We start from the raw sequence: 15,710 nt of genomic DNA, 5'->3' as shown, positions 1-15,710 counted from the left end.
ATCAACTGAGCTGCACCAATGTCAATGTCATCCATCAAACTGGATATGAAACTTTTTCACCATGTTCTTGCATTTGACTATGCTTAACTAAGATGGGGACACCAGTCAGCCTGATGAAGAAGACAATGGAGCACCTCTCTCGGTTCCTCGAGTGATGCAGTGGCTGACGGGGCAGGCTCACAGACACCTGCTGGTCTCAGAAAGGGAGAATTTCAAAATCAAAGTCCTTTTTGATCACACTTGTCTTGAACGCATGCCAAAGCACACAGTGTGCTACCCTGTTGTGAGTGATCTATAAGGTGGCGTAGTTATCCGTCATGCAGCCCCAGGCGTGTTAGGGCTGCAGTGGGTTATACTGTTGCTCTTTATGCTGTTGAAAGAGGGGAGGGTCGAGCAGAACAAATAGTTATATAAGTTATAGTAATCAGGTTTTAGGTTTTTTTAATTTCATGGTGTATGTGAGTAACCATGTGTTAGTTACCTTCATTCAAAGCTGAGTGGTGTCTGTCCATTTACGCATAGGCTGTGGGTTTCAACATACAAAGGTTGGGTTGGTTTTTGGAACGCATTTAGAAAAATATGTTTAAAATTTACTTCTAGGAATTTGTAAAAAGTAAAGACATTTTCTTACTGCCCCTTTTTTAATCATTACATTGAAATGATTATCTGTGTATTTATATTTTTTCAAAACATAATTGCTATAATCATTAAGCACTTAATAGTGTAGAGCGTCACTCACTCATTACAAATTGAAGAGCACGCAGGTATATATCCTGACCAAAGGATAAGGAGTCAGAGTTAGGGTTCAATTCATGTTGCAGCAGAGCAAGATTCTCTGCAGACAGGGGGGATGGAATGTCAGGAACTACAACCCCATGGTCAGTGTCTTCAGATACCTCCTCCTGATGGTCTATGTGCTGCAGCTGCATGGCCCAACAAACAAATTAATGATAATAGACAAAGTGCTTAAGGGAAAACTGTCATGCCAATCAAGTATTACATGCCCACCTCTGCATAGTTTGGCTCAGGCAAAGGTGCTTGGAGCATTCCAATGTTCCACATCTGTTGAGGGGTAAGGTTTGCCTCTGTGCTGATCGGGTGGTTGTTCCAACTGTCAGTGAAATGCTGTAGATCTGACCGCAGACGAGGGATGAACACATATTGCACACAGAAGAGGTGGATCGCATTAGACAAGTCAATGAAGCCCTCTTCCTCCAAGCTGTGTAGTGCGTTGTAGTACTTTGAAGTTACAGAACACCAAACATCTCTCCATAAGCGTTCCACCCTGAAACAAGGCAGACAGACAATGGTTAGAAAAAGAAACACTGGTGTTATCTGTTCATAAGTAAATGGCATTTAAGTGGTGCAGCCACTTAAATGCTGGTGTGTGTCCGTCAGTTCACACCAGGAAATTTCAATCAGGAGTGGAGAGTATAGGAGAGAGCGAGCTGAAATCTGTGCCAAGTTTTGTCACCGCTGTTCAATATAAGAGATGACTGCCAACAGCATGCCATGGAGCTTGTTGAAAGCAGCCATCTTGACAGAAGAGGGTAAACCAACATCCAGTCAGACTGACACATGATTGACCAACAAATGGACACAAATTGATTACGTAATTAATGCTTCCTGTCAGTCACATTAATAAAATACAAGTTTACCTTCAGTTCTGTCAAAGTAACTGCTATAAAAAATGGTCTATTGTTGCAAAGCAGCAGAGCACTGCTTACTCCACCACTCTGAGTAGGATTATCAAAAAAGCAGATGTCAAGTTTAGATGCGACAAGTTCATTTAATTACCTCTGGTTATGGACACTTTTGCCTGCAATAAAGCTTCCACGGCCTGTTCCTCGGACAGTAAACATGCACCTGGCTATGTCGACATTTTCCACGCCTTGATCAGCTCTCACTCTGAAAGAAAAGCAAATGCTTTTCACCCCCATATATGACATAACTTCATATTCTACAGCAGCACGTCATTCTTTTGTTTCTCCTGCAATTTGAATATATACCTTGAGGGCCATCCATTTCTCTGAACACCCTCCATGAAGAATCCAAAAGCAGTTGCTGCTTTGTTGTTAGCAGCTGCGTCCAGATACAAAATCTATGAAAGAGGTAGACGCATACCATGTATGTTTTGGAGTTGTTCATGAGGGTAAATATGTTGTGAATTAATAGAAAATTAAATATCTACCTTCCTGGAAAATCCATCTATTCCTCCAAAGATGACAATGTTATACCTTTAAAAAATGCATTTGAAAAAATATATAATTCATTGTGTATTACAGGCTCATGTAGAACTCCCACATCGTACAACACAGTCAATTGGTCAACAAACAATGTCATACAAACGTAAAATAAGTTCTGCCAAACAAGACATTCATTTACCTTATCAGTTTATGATTTGTATCAATGTGGACGAGAGACAGGGGAGCAGGAACAGAGTAGCTTCGTCGAGCAATGCAACGAAGCTGGATCATCCTGGCAATGATACCTGCACCATCTATACGCTGCAACGACAGCCTCACTCTTTTCCATTGAAGACGAAGGCCCATTGCTTGGAGACTTCCTTTGACCATTCTGTAGCCTGCATGCGGCATCCTTGCCTTAATGGCCCTGACTTTCTGGTCTAATTCTTCATCGGAAATTACAGAATAGCATGCCCTCGCTGACATGTTGGTGTCCTTCATTTTTCTGTAAAGGGTTGACCGTGAAATGCCATGCATTTCTGCTAAATGAACTAGAGGTAAAGAGGTATCCAGCAGCATCTGTAGTGTGTCACGACTCATTTGTAGTTCTGGCCGTCCTACATTCCCACTCCAACAAGTGGTGGCTACATCATTAAATAGTGGAGGAACAGGATTCTGTGACAGATGTGAACCGAGCACTAAAGTCAACTGTTGCAGACCATCAGCCAGCTCTGCAGGAATATCCATATATTGTGTGCCAGCTTGAATAAACTGCAACTCTTGAGTGCACACAAACAGGAGGTACTCAAAATCAATGGGTACTCTATTGATGACAGAAACCAACCTATCCCTTAACCTCAGTAACAGCTGTTGTGCCATTGGATGCCTGCAAATTAAAATTTAGCAGAATAAGAGGAGCAATGTTTTAACACAGCTTTTTGAAATTCATGTAAATGGCTGAGAAGAAGGGCCAAAAAATCCCCATAGCATGAAAATCAGTTAACTTACATGACAGCTTGGGTGGTCTGTGGAAAAGAGGTTTGCTGAAGGTGGAGGTAAAAAAAATCCTCAGGATCAGGTGAACCTTTAAACAGGAAGGTACATTTACTCATCTGAATACAAGTTCATCTGTATGTGTGAGTGAGTGAGTGAGTGAGTGAGTGAGTGAGTGAGTGTGTGTGTGTGTGTGTGTGTGTGTGTGTGTGTGTGTGTGTGTGTGTGTGTGTGTGTGTGTGTGTGTGTGTGTGTGTCAGCCAAGGTAATTGGGAATACAATATGAAGACTACGCACTAGAGGAGAGAAGAGAGGACAGAAGTGAAGAGAATTTCTGTCTTTTGAGTTGGATTATGTATCAAGACACTAAGCTGAAGGTGCCTATAAAGTGCTGTTTTTATCTTATTGTGTGTGTTGATTTGACTGGGCACCTAGAACTTGTGGGGAATAGCCTACAAGGTCAAGTAACAACTTTCAAAAATAGGACAGTGGTGTTTACTGTGTCTCAAATTGTATTTTGAAGTGATAGTAAGGCTTTTTAAAGTGTATTTGTATGAGATAGTCAGTGCATTACCTGCGGTAGTAGTAGTATGACCCCAAAATGGAGGATCAGCAGCAGGACAAGGGACAAAACTTAGAGAATGTTTTGCTGCAGACAGAGACACGAGACAACTTAATTTCAGCTACTTAAGGCTTTAGCTAGTTAGCTACTTTTAAAAAAAAAAAATAAAAAAAAATATCTGGCTAAGTGTACACTCTATTTAGCATTAATGCCATTATGCTTAACGGTTACACTTACGTAACTAGTAAAATAACTATATGACACTACTGAGCAGTTATAATTGAGAGTGCAGCAATACCCGTATCGATATCAATACTGCTTATACTTTAAGCTAGTAACTACTTGGACACTATGTCTGACAATAAGCATCACTTTATTGAACTGCCAGATTTGCATATAGTTGTGCGTTAGGCTACTGATAAATAATGCCTGACACAGCTAGTTAGCGCACCGAGCAACAGAATATACATACTGGACGGCATATGTATGTCCCGCTCTCAAAATAAAAGCATCTGCCTCTGTGTCTGTGAGCGATTGACTGCCTGTATGTGTGGTGGTGGGGAGACCACTACCCGTGAGCGAGAGAGGGAGCGGGATAGTCAAATAGCTGTAATCCTGTGGGCTCTGTGCGAAGCTAGACTCAGGCTCTGCATGACCTGTTGCTGCTAAACAGGCAGCGCTGCAGGCAACAGTTGGCCTGTAGACTGTTGTTTGACCACTAATGACGTTACTTATTATAACGTAACATAGCACTAGCACATAGCAAGCCTCTGTACTTAAGTGAAATAAACAATTCATTCAGCGTGCAGGGCCATCGGCTAACGTTATCAGCTAGCCGTTAGCCGCTAGCGCACCCTGCTAGCCTGCCTGACAATATGACGGCGTTGGATATCCAGCACCATCACACAAATTAGTCAACGTGAACTAAGTTAGCATGCTTTATGTTTAATCGAAATGTCAAACAGAGTAGGCTAATGACACCAATCATTTTAATACTACATTTTTGATTGAAGTGATTTTTTTATTGAAAATATTTTTTTTTTGTTTGAAGCAACTTCTTTTTTGATTGAATTATAAAGACACAAATGTCCTACCCATAATATGGCCCAAACACAAAACAACATTACTTCAATCAAAAAAGTTGCTTCAAACAAAAAAAACGTCACTTCTATCAAAGAAAACATTTTCAATCAAAGAAAAACAGTGTTCAAATGCATTTTTTTGAGTCTCAAAAATATTTTTGCAATCAAACACTTTTTTTCTTTGATTGAAAAGGGTTTTTTTGATTGAAAATATATATTTTGATTGAAGCAACCTTTTTTTTGATTGAATAATAAAGACACAAATCTACCTCCATAGAGTTGATCAGGGTGGTGAGGAATGGCAAGATGTCGTGTGAGATGTCTTGGAGAAGAGAGGAGGGAATCGGGTCAAGGGAGCAGGTCGTGGCACGGTTAGATGTAACAAGTGCGTGAATGTCTTCAGAGGTGAGGGGGCTAAAGCTGGTAAGGCCATCAGAGTTGAGAGTTAGGGAGATGTTTTCTGGGAGGGAATAGGCGTGAATGAAGAGCTGATGTCATTTACTTTCTTGGTAAAGTAAGTTGCAAAGTCATCAGCAGTAAGGGAGGGGGGAGGGGTAGGAGGGGTGAGGAGGGAGGAGAACATGGAGAAGAGTTTCCTGGGGTTGGAGGCGGAAGAGTTGATCTTTGCCAGGTAGAAGGCAGATTTAGCTGCTGAAACAGTTGAGGTGAAGTCAGAGAGGAGGAGGTGGTGGTAGTGAGCAAGGTCCTCGTGCTGGCCCGATTTATTCCATTTTCTCTCTGACGCTCGCAACAATGATCTGTTGGTTCGCAGAGGTTCAGACAGCTAGGAAGGGGAGGGAGATGATCGCGCAGGTCCTGAGATGTGGGGACAGAGAGTGTCCAAAGAAGAGGAGAGTGAGGACATCAGGATGCAGGAGGCTTCCTCAGTAGGCATTAAGGAGAACTGTTCTGTGGATGGTAGTGAGGAAAGAACAGTTGAGGAGAGAGCGGAGGGAGTGAGGGATTTCAAGTTGCGGCGGGTGGTGACCATTCGAGGCGTAGAGGGGAGGGATGTGGTGAGCGGGGTAACAGAGAGTGCCGAGATGCCACAGGATCTTGTGAAGACAAGGTCAAGTTGGTTCCCGGCCCGGTGAGTTGGTGGAGAGGGGGAGAGTGTAAGGTCAAATGCGGAGAAGAATGAATTCAGATGAGTGCAGCTTTCCCGGGTGGATGTTGAAGTCACCGAGGACGACGAGTGGTGTGCCATCATCAGGGGAGCAGCTCAGGAGGGCATCCATCTCATCCAAAAAGTCACAGAGAGGACCGGGTGGGCGATAGATCACTATGATGTTGAGCTTGAAAGGAAGGGTGACAGAGACGGCGTGGAATTCAAGTGTAGATCGGGGTAGGTGGTCCAGAGGAAGGACCTGGTAGGACCACCTGGGTGAGATGAGGAGCCCAGTTCCTCCTCCTCGCCCTGTTTTCTGGGGTGATCCAGGTCTCCGTAAGGGCCAGGAAGTGGAACGTCTGCAGGGAGGCATATGCTGGGATGGTGTCCGCCTTCTTGACTGCAGACTGGCAGTTCCATAGCCCCCCTTGTACTTCAAGTTCCGTACCGGTGGAGAATGATGGGTAGCAGAGATTGGATGGGTTACAGCCTCGAGCGAAGGGTCTCTGGTCAAATCTTCTCCAGTTTGATGTCCTGACTGGGATAGGACACATGGCTGCGATGAATTAGTTCAATCAACTCTGTGTGTAAACTCTGAGTTACGCGCGTGCCTGCCGACTCTACAAAGCCATCATCAATGGAGCTCCAATACTACAATTCACTATGGCAACCGGGAGAGCGTTATTAGATATTACTGAGTGTTTATGGAGAAAATGAGCTCATCCTGAGAAAGCGGACCAACGTAACTTCAGCAAAGTAGTTCGCGTGACAGACATTTACGGCCCGACTTAATGCGTATAACTGAATGAAACAGTCGATTGATCTAAAGGTGATAAGTCGTTATTTTCAGCTTTGCAGAGCAATGCTGTGGTGTAATGGTTACCAACGCTGCCTACAGTGCAGGTGACAGTGAATCAAATCCTGTATTTCCCAAAGGAGTGGGATAAGTAAATAATCATTTTCATATAGGTGTAATCCCCCAGGCACAAAAAGAAAGTGGCTTCACCTGAAAATTAAGCATAAGAATATTGCGCAAATACGTAGACTATGGCATATGATTTTTATCATGTTTCACATATTAAACAGTAAATATTAGCGGCTATTTCAACAAAGAAATGTCCTTAAACTTTTCATAAATCTCCCGTTCCAAAAAATCTAAAGAGCTCTGCAAAGAATCTGGATTATGTCCACGATATGAAATGTTGAAAATGTCTGAGAATATTGTTGAGATATGTGATCGGTTCTTTCTCTCCTGACGCAAAGCTGCTAGAATCACTTTTATATTGATTAGTGTGTCGAGGAAAGGACGGCACATTTTTCTGAGTTGGTTCAGATTCCGGGAAAAAGGTGGAGACATGTGGGAGAACTCAGGGTTTGTTGAAGAAAACCTGCCAGCGAGCAGGTAAGGTTCACAGAGTATGTTGCCCGTTTAACAGACTCAGATTTATGCTGAACTGACTTTGTGAAACCGAAAAACCAGAGTTTCCCTCATCTCAGGGTTAAAGTCCCAGTCAGCAAGTCCGGCGGATCGAGGGCACTCTGTCAGATTTTGAATGTTTACAACTCTCACGCTCCTCCCCCATGGCCACCGAGCTTCTTCCCCGAGTAGCCCCCGACTGCAGAGCAGACCTGCAGACCTCAATGTGGGCAGAGTTAAACGTTTAACTCCGCCCACTCCCCAACATTTGATACCACCGTCAGAGGAGACATGCTGCTGCGGGTTTGCAGTGAGGTCTGATGTACAACATCCTAATTCTTGTCATTATTATTATTATTATTATTATTATTATTATTATTATTAACATTATTATCATCTTTGTCATTATGATCATCATTAATCACTTTAGTGTTTCATTAACATTTTTACTGTTTGCCTGCTTGTTTTATGTTAATGTTTGTTTGTTGTAATATTATTTGTTCATTAGATTAGTCACTAGATTGCCACAAGATTAGTGATCCCTTTAATTTATTAAGAAAGTATCTCAGGTTACATTTGATTATGATAAACACACACATTAGAATATATTACTTTTTTTCATCATTTAATGAATGATTAAGGTACATTCATTATGGTTTCTTTTTTAGGCATAAGCACACTTATTTAGACAGTGGATAGATGTTTTGAAATGGGGCAGAGAGGGGATGTGACATGCAGCAAAGAGCCACTGGCCGGGAATCGAACCAGGTTTGCTGCATACGTGGTATGCGCTCTACCCACTCAACAATCTGCGCCTGATTCTTTGACTTCTTGTCCTTCCTCGGAAACCGTATTACAGTTTTTCTCAAATGCTAAAACACATTTCACAAACGTTTCCTCTATGTTCCCCAATGTCTAAACACAACACCCTTTTCTAAAGCTACATAAACACAACCACACCTTCTCACTTCAAAACTCAAACTTTCACACCAAAAGAGCAGCTCGAAGCTTTCAAAAATGTAAACACTATACACATCATTACACACTAAAGCAAAACAATTGAAAACACAATGCTCAATTTGTGAGAAGGTTCTTTGTTTCATAACTGCCAATGCATATTTTTAGAAACTTTACAGTAACGGATCTTCTTAGATCTCTGTAGAGGATTAGGCATTTAGATTTGTGAGTTTCATATGAAGAGTATAAATCTATAGAAAATACTGCATGTACACTACTGTAACACAACTCAATGCGAAAAACAGAATCTATTGCCCACAACAGTACTCTTGAACACATGTTCAGGATGTGAAGTTTTTTTATTTAGTTTATTCACACCACACACACACCACAATCACTGTGCAGCATCATGTCGATGAGCTGCATCAGGCCACATCACCTCATCCACATCGCAGGCTATATTCTGTCTTGCCAGGCACCGCGGGAAAAACGCCCTGGAATGGCGCATCCATCCTTGGAAGGCTTCCACTGGGATGTCACCACAGGCCAGCTCCATTGCCCTTAGGAGGTTCTCTCTGGTGTATGGTTGTCGGTCATAAACCTTCCATCTCCATGATGAGAAGAACTCCTCTATAGGGTTCAGGAAAGGGGAGTAGGGTGGCAGACAGACGTTTAAAAACTGGTCACTGTTGGTGGTGAACCACTCTCTGATTTGGTTCGTTCTGTGGAAGCGGACATTGTCCCAAATGATCACATAAATGGGATGTGCAGGCCCAGGATGGTGTTGTTGGCGGTCCAGGAGGATGTCTCTTAGTTCCTCTAGGAAGGTCAGGAGACGTTGGGTGTTGTAAGACCCAAGGACAGCATGCCGGTGGACAAGCCCCTCTGAACCCATGGCCGCACAAAGAGTAATATTACCCCCCCGTTGGCCAGGAACCTCAGTGATTGCTCTTTGGCCAATGATGTTACGGCCTCTTTGCCTTCGTTTCTGCAGGTTGAAGCCAGCCTCATCCAGGAAGAGGTACTCATGACGTCTGGCCATCGCGTCCAACTGTAATATTCTCTGTGAAAATGTGAAAGTGCACAGGTGTTCAGAAGTCAATCAGGTAGCACAGTATTGTCCAGAAGTAATGTAGGCCACTGAGCAACACAGTATGTCCACTAACTGTACTGTGAACATGGATGTATACTTACTTGCACATACTCGTAACGTAGGTCTTTGTGTCGCGCAGAGTTGCGCTCAAAGGGAACCCTATAGACCTGTTTCATCCGCATCTTTTGGCGCCGGAGAACTCTGTCTATTGTGGCCAAGCTAACATCATCAATGCCCTCAAAGTTGACATTATCAGCAATGACTTTGTCTCTGATCTCCCGGAGTCTGATGAGGTTGTTCTCACGAACCATATCCACAATGAGGGTTTCTTGTGCCGCTGTAAATATGGCAACCCTCCCACCTCTATGCGGCATTCTTTCAACTCTAAAGAAAAAAACATGTGTTGTCAATTGACATGTTTTACAATACCAACTGATTTGAAACCAATAGACTACTTTCACAGGCTTGTAAAACTGTATTGTGACAAAGAAAGCAATAGAGTACAATACCTGTTGTGTTGTCTGAATGCCCTGATAATGGTAGCCACGGTGAACCTACTCAGGTTTGGACGGACTCTTAGTCCAGCTTCAGCCATTGTCATGCCATGGACAATGACATGGTCAATGACTGTTGCTCGCATCTCGTCCGTAATGATGGTGCGAGGTCGTCTTGCTCTTCGTCCTGGACCTTCTCCTCTCCCTCCTGGACATAAATGTGCATAAATGTACTACAGATACCCTCTCCACCTTCAAGAAAACTCTTAAGAGATTTTCTCCAAGCCTTAATGCTGCACTTGACTTAGCACTTGACTTAGCTTAGTTTCCCTCACATTGTGCTGTTGTTTGAATGTTTTATCCTCGATTGTAAGTCGCTTTGGATAAAAGCGTCAGCCAAATGCATAAATGTAAATGTAAATGTACCTTCTCCTCTCCCTTGTTGGCCTGCTCCTCTTCCTCGTTGGCCTGCTCCTCTTCCTCCTGGAACTTCTCCTCTCCCTCCTGGACCTTCTCCTCTCCCTTGTTGGCCTCCTCCTCTTCCTCGTTGGCCTGCTCCTCTTCCTCCTCTGATTCGAACTCCTCTTCCTCGTTGGCCTGCTCCTCTTCTTCCATGACCAGCTCCTCTCCCTCCTCTCACTCGAATTCCTCTTCCCCTGACTCTGCCTTCATCCATTGTATTTGTTTGGAATCTTCAGCAAACTGTGCACCCTGAACTTGCTTTTATACATGTGGTCACAGCATTAGCAACAAGTGTCTTCAATTTTGAGTCGTTGTGTGTAATGAGTGACGCCAGGTGTGTTCATTGTGTTCAAATATTGCTGACTGTGGCAGCCATTTTGCATCACATGAGCTTTCATTTGAGAATATGAGCAGAGTTCTTTTGCAACTTGTGTTTTAGCAAGGAAAAATGTGTTTAGATTTATGAGAACGGAGGATTGTGTTTTGTGAATTGTGTCTTCATGTGAAATGTGTTTATGATATTGGCAAATGATTGCTAGATTTAGTAAATGTGTTTAGACAACTGGTCATTTGGTTTAGAGGATTGGCTTTTGTGTTTTAGCATTTGAGAAAAACTGTAAATGAGTTGGGCCGTGGGCGGGGTTAAACATGGGCGGGGTTAAATGTTTAACTCCGCCCACATTGAGGTCTGCGGGTCTGCAGTCAGGGATACATTGGTCCCTCCCCTCGACTCCGTGCCGTTTGAATTCCCTTAGATCACGCAACCTTTGAAATGCGGGTCCGATGTTGACTCTGGTTTTATTCCAGGCACCGTCGCAATCTCTCTTTTTTTCCTTCTTTTCCACCAGTGTTTTCTTTTCCTTGGTTGTTTTCAACCTCCTCGTTTCGGTTTTTAACCGAGGAATTAGAAGCTTGTTCCTACTTCCCTCCGCCTCCCCCCTGTGATAGTGGTACGACCTGATAGAAGAGGGGCTCTGTTGGCCCTTTTCCACCGAGGCATTTTGCGGGCCGGTTCGGAGCCGGTGCCCAATCGCGAACCAGTTCTTCCTTACCCCTTTTCCACCAACGTGAACCTAGTTCAAGAGCCGGGCCGGTGCCGTGCTGGTTCGCAGTTGGTTCAACTTGCGAACCGTCTGAGAACCTGTTTGCGTTTCCACCAGCTAGAGAGCCCAGAGAGCCACGTCATTACGTCACTGTATACGTCTGAGGTTTCCCCGCAGTGCTCATTTCAAGCATAGCAGACATGTATGGAGCTAGAACAGTCTCATAATTCATAAATGCACACAGAAATTCATAAATGCACAAAAAAGATTTACAAATGTATTTGGGGATTTGTATATACATGTGACTCAAAACACAAATACATTTTCAATGCACACACAAATATGTTTCATTTCATATGTAAGTAAAAAATATTCACATATAAAAAACAAGATTCATAAACATATTTCCAATGCACACACAAATCTAAAAAAAAATCACAAATACATGAATGTTAAAGTATTTGCAATCTTCATCAAATACGCATTTGGGGCTTGTTACATTCATATATGAACTGTTGGACCTGTATTTACAAAGTGCTTTTAATTTGTAAACCTCCCTGCATTTGTGTGTGAAACTTTTGAGACTCCCCTGACGTGACTCTGATCCACAAATGCGTTTTTTCTAAGAGGAGGTTGTCTGTAGCCAATCAGATTTCTCCCTCCTTTACAGCCAATCACGTGAGTGTCTCCCCTCCTCCGGACGGCGGAGACGAAAGATGGCCTCTGGCAGTTCAAATGTAAGTAAAAAGTACTAATTTCTTGTGAATCTTTTACATAAGTCATATTCCAGAATTATGAATGACTGTTTAGCATGAATCGTGACGCTAAATCAGGTCTGAAACCTGTTTTCAGTGACAGAAAGTAAATGCATTCAGCTGTATTTTTTGTTTGACACTGAAATATAACAGGCGAAACATCGGAATTAATTTATTCACGGCCACATTAAGTTAAATTATTAACTTAACCGATTATCCATCTGATTATCCGTCCTGCTGCGAGCGAACAACTTCTATCAGTGGTGACTGACTGTATATAAAAGTAAAATATAGACTATAGTCTAATATATAATGAGCTCCTGACGCTCAGCTCAACGGGTGAGGAGAACACCTGTAGGCGGAGAAGCTCAGAGATAAAGTCAACAGCAGCGGATCAGCTGATCTCTCCCTCCGTACAAACGCTCCGTTCTGATCCAGCTCCACTGGACTTTCAAAGTAAAGGTGCCGCAAGCTGTAAATTAGTTAAATAGTGAAACAGCAGCGCTTTTATAGCCGGTTTTATGATTAAACTCTGAACATAACCTGGTCGTTAGCGGAGCCGTAAGCTACGGCCGATGACGTTGCTGCGTGAATGACTCCTGACACTTAAACCTAACTTGCTTCTGTAATGCTAACTCTAACATGTCAAACTGTATGATGTGTTTGAGGACTAATTTATCTAACTAACCAGCATACGGTAGCACCCGAAATGGTAAACACAGCCGATAAACAACCAAACAAAAAATACAGCTGAATGCATTTACTTTCTGTCATTGAAAACAGGTTTCAGACCTGATTTAGCGTCACGATTCATGCTAAGCAGTCATTCATAATTCTGGAATATGACTTATGTAAAAGATTCACAGGAAATGAGTACTTTTTACTTACATTTGAACTGCCAGAGGCCATCTTTCGTCTCCGCCGTCCGGAGAAGGGGAGACACTCACGTGATTGGCTGTAAAGGAGGGAGACATCTGATTGGCTACAGACAACCTCCTCTTAGAAAAAACGCATTTGTGGATCAGAGTCACGTCAGGGGAGTCTCAAAAGTTTCACACACAAATGCAGGGAGGTTTACAAATTAAAAGCACTTTGTAAATACAGGTCCAACAGTTCATATATGAATGTAACAAGCCCCAAATGCGTATTTGATGAAGATTGCAAATACTTTAACATTCATGTATTTGTGATTTTTTTTTAGATTTGTGTGTGCATTGGAAATATGTTTATGAATCTTGTTTTTTATATGTGAATATTTTTTACTTACATATGAAATGAAACATATTTGTGTGTGCATTGAAAATGTATTTGTGTTTTGAGTCACATGTATATACAAATCCCCAAATACATTTGTAAATCTTTTTTGTGCATTTATGAATTTCTGTGTGCATTTATGAATTATGAGACTGTTCTAGCTCCATAGACATGCCTCTTCAGAAAAAGTGTTTATTTTGGCAAATAATACAATAACAATAAAATACACAAAATACTAAAATCACACATTTTTTTAAAGTGTAGAACAGTGTGTGATCAATAGATCGGAGTGTTTGATGTTTAGTCATCTGCAGGTTGGACCTCCGTTCAATATCGCCGATGTCCGACAGCTCTACAAACACAAACCAGAGAACAGCGGTTTAATCACATACGTGTCCACGACGCTGCCAACACAGATGTTATGTTACGTTGGTAGTTGGTAACGTTTAGTGAGCCAACGGCAGTCAGAAAGTGGCATGCTAACGTTGTTATTAGCAATATCACGCTAGCTGGCAAGCTAGCCGGTCAGCTTACATTACCCGGGGAAACATAGCCACTAGTTGCTGCTGTTACACACGTAATCACTAGCTTGGTAAACTAAACAGAAATGTGCCGTTGGTTTGCAACGAGGTGAAACATTTTAAAAGTGAAACTTACCGGGAACAGTAACGTTAGTAAAACTCAGCGGCATATTTTCCCCCGTCGCCTCGAGCGTTAACCCCGCCCCCAGCTCCTAACGTAAGCAAGACTCAGTGGAAAAGGGCCACCTGTTTCCACAGACAAAGAGCCGTCTCTCGGCCAGGAAAACTGGCTCCCGAGCGGCCCCAACTCCTTGCTGGGCTGGAACCGGCCCCGGAAGAAGGTCTTGCTTACGTTAGGGGCTGGGGGCGGGGGAAAATACGCCGCTGCGGAGTTTTACTAACGTTACTGTTCCCGGTAAGTTTCATTTTTAAATTGTTTCACCTCGTTGCAAACCAACGACACATTTCTGTTTAGTTTACCAAGCTAGTGATTACGTGTGTAACAGCAGCAACTAGTGGCTATGCTTCCTCAGGTAATGTAAGCTGACCGGTGTTGTGCCAGTGTAGGTATCCCCGACAGAAATTGTTTCCCCTGGCCAGTGGCGGCGCCAGAGTATTTTTTCTGGTTCAACTACGGTGGGGCTAACTCATACGGCGGTGGGGCTCAAATCAATGTCAGAATTTCAATGTAACAATATAACAACACCCAGTGGCGCTGCCAGCCGGAATCCAATACGCACTGTGAGGACTTTTTTTGAAGGTGGAAAAAAAAATTGATGCTGCTGAACCGGGCCGGACGCAGCCGCATTTGAGAGGACGATGCGCGTGTGTGCGCAATTACGCATAGCGTGTGTTGGCCCCTCTCCACTACACAATACAGCTCGGCTCTAGTCTCGTCACCTCTCTGCTGCTGAGCACTGTGGGCCGAGCCGATGCATGTCCCTCTCCCCGGGCCGGCAGAGTTATTATACCGTACTGTGCGTGTGTGTCCAAGCGTGTGTGTGCGTGCTGGAGTGCTCACAAGCGTGCGCTTGTGTTTAGTTCGGGGATGGAGGGCACATAAAAAATTTTGCACCGGGGCCTATCACCATGATATACACTACTGATTTCACTGATACTGAAAACATTAGATTTTGTCTTAAAAAAGTATTTTTCCATTTGTTGTTGTATTTGCCGTTTCTGTGCGTACATTGAAATTGAATCCTGGCGGCGGCGCTGATAACACCCTCCCACAGCTATAAACACGCACACAGTGAGAGAGAGAGACAGACAAAGCGAAACGTGAATAGTTACGTTAACAGCCGGGACCCGAGTGGTCATCTTCCCCTGCAGGTGTCAACGGTGCGTCCGTAGTTTTATCCAACACGCCCGCCACCGACATCTGTTGTTCCGTCCGACGACGTTTAAAAACAAATGTATCAATGATCAATTTTGACCAGCTTACTAACGTTAACTTAACGTGAGTGACTATAAGCCGCTAACGCTAACTGCTAGAGCCAGGTAGCTTACAAACTAGTAGCCTGCTGTCTCTGTGTCGAGCATACACTAAAAGCGGGCTCACATGAGTGACGTTTACGTACGGACAGTACAGTCTGTTAATGAACCCAGATCAGTGACAGTTGTCATCGCAGCTGCCTGAATGCCGTTACGACGTGACGTGGTGGTGCTGTTGAACTCCGCACTTTTCTTGGTTATTTTGTTGTTGTTTTTTTCTTGGTGGTTTTATGGTAGGGCTAACGGTAGGGCTGACACAATTCTTGATGGGGCTATAGCCCAACCAAGC

Source organism: Eutrigla gurnardus (genome assembly GCF_963514095.1).
Source record: "Eutrigla gurnardus genome assembly, chromosome: 15".
Lineage (NCBI taxonomy): Eukaryota > Metazoa > Chordata > Actinopteri > Perciformes > Triglidae > Eutrigla > Eutrigla gurnardus.
This window is presented reverse-complemented; position numbering follows the sequence as displayed.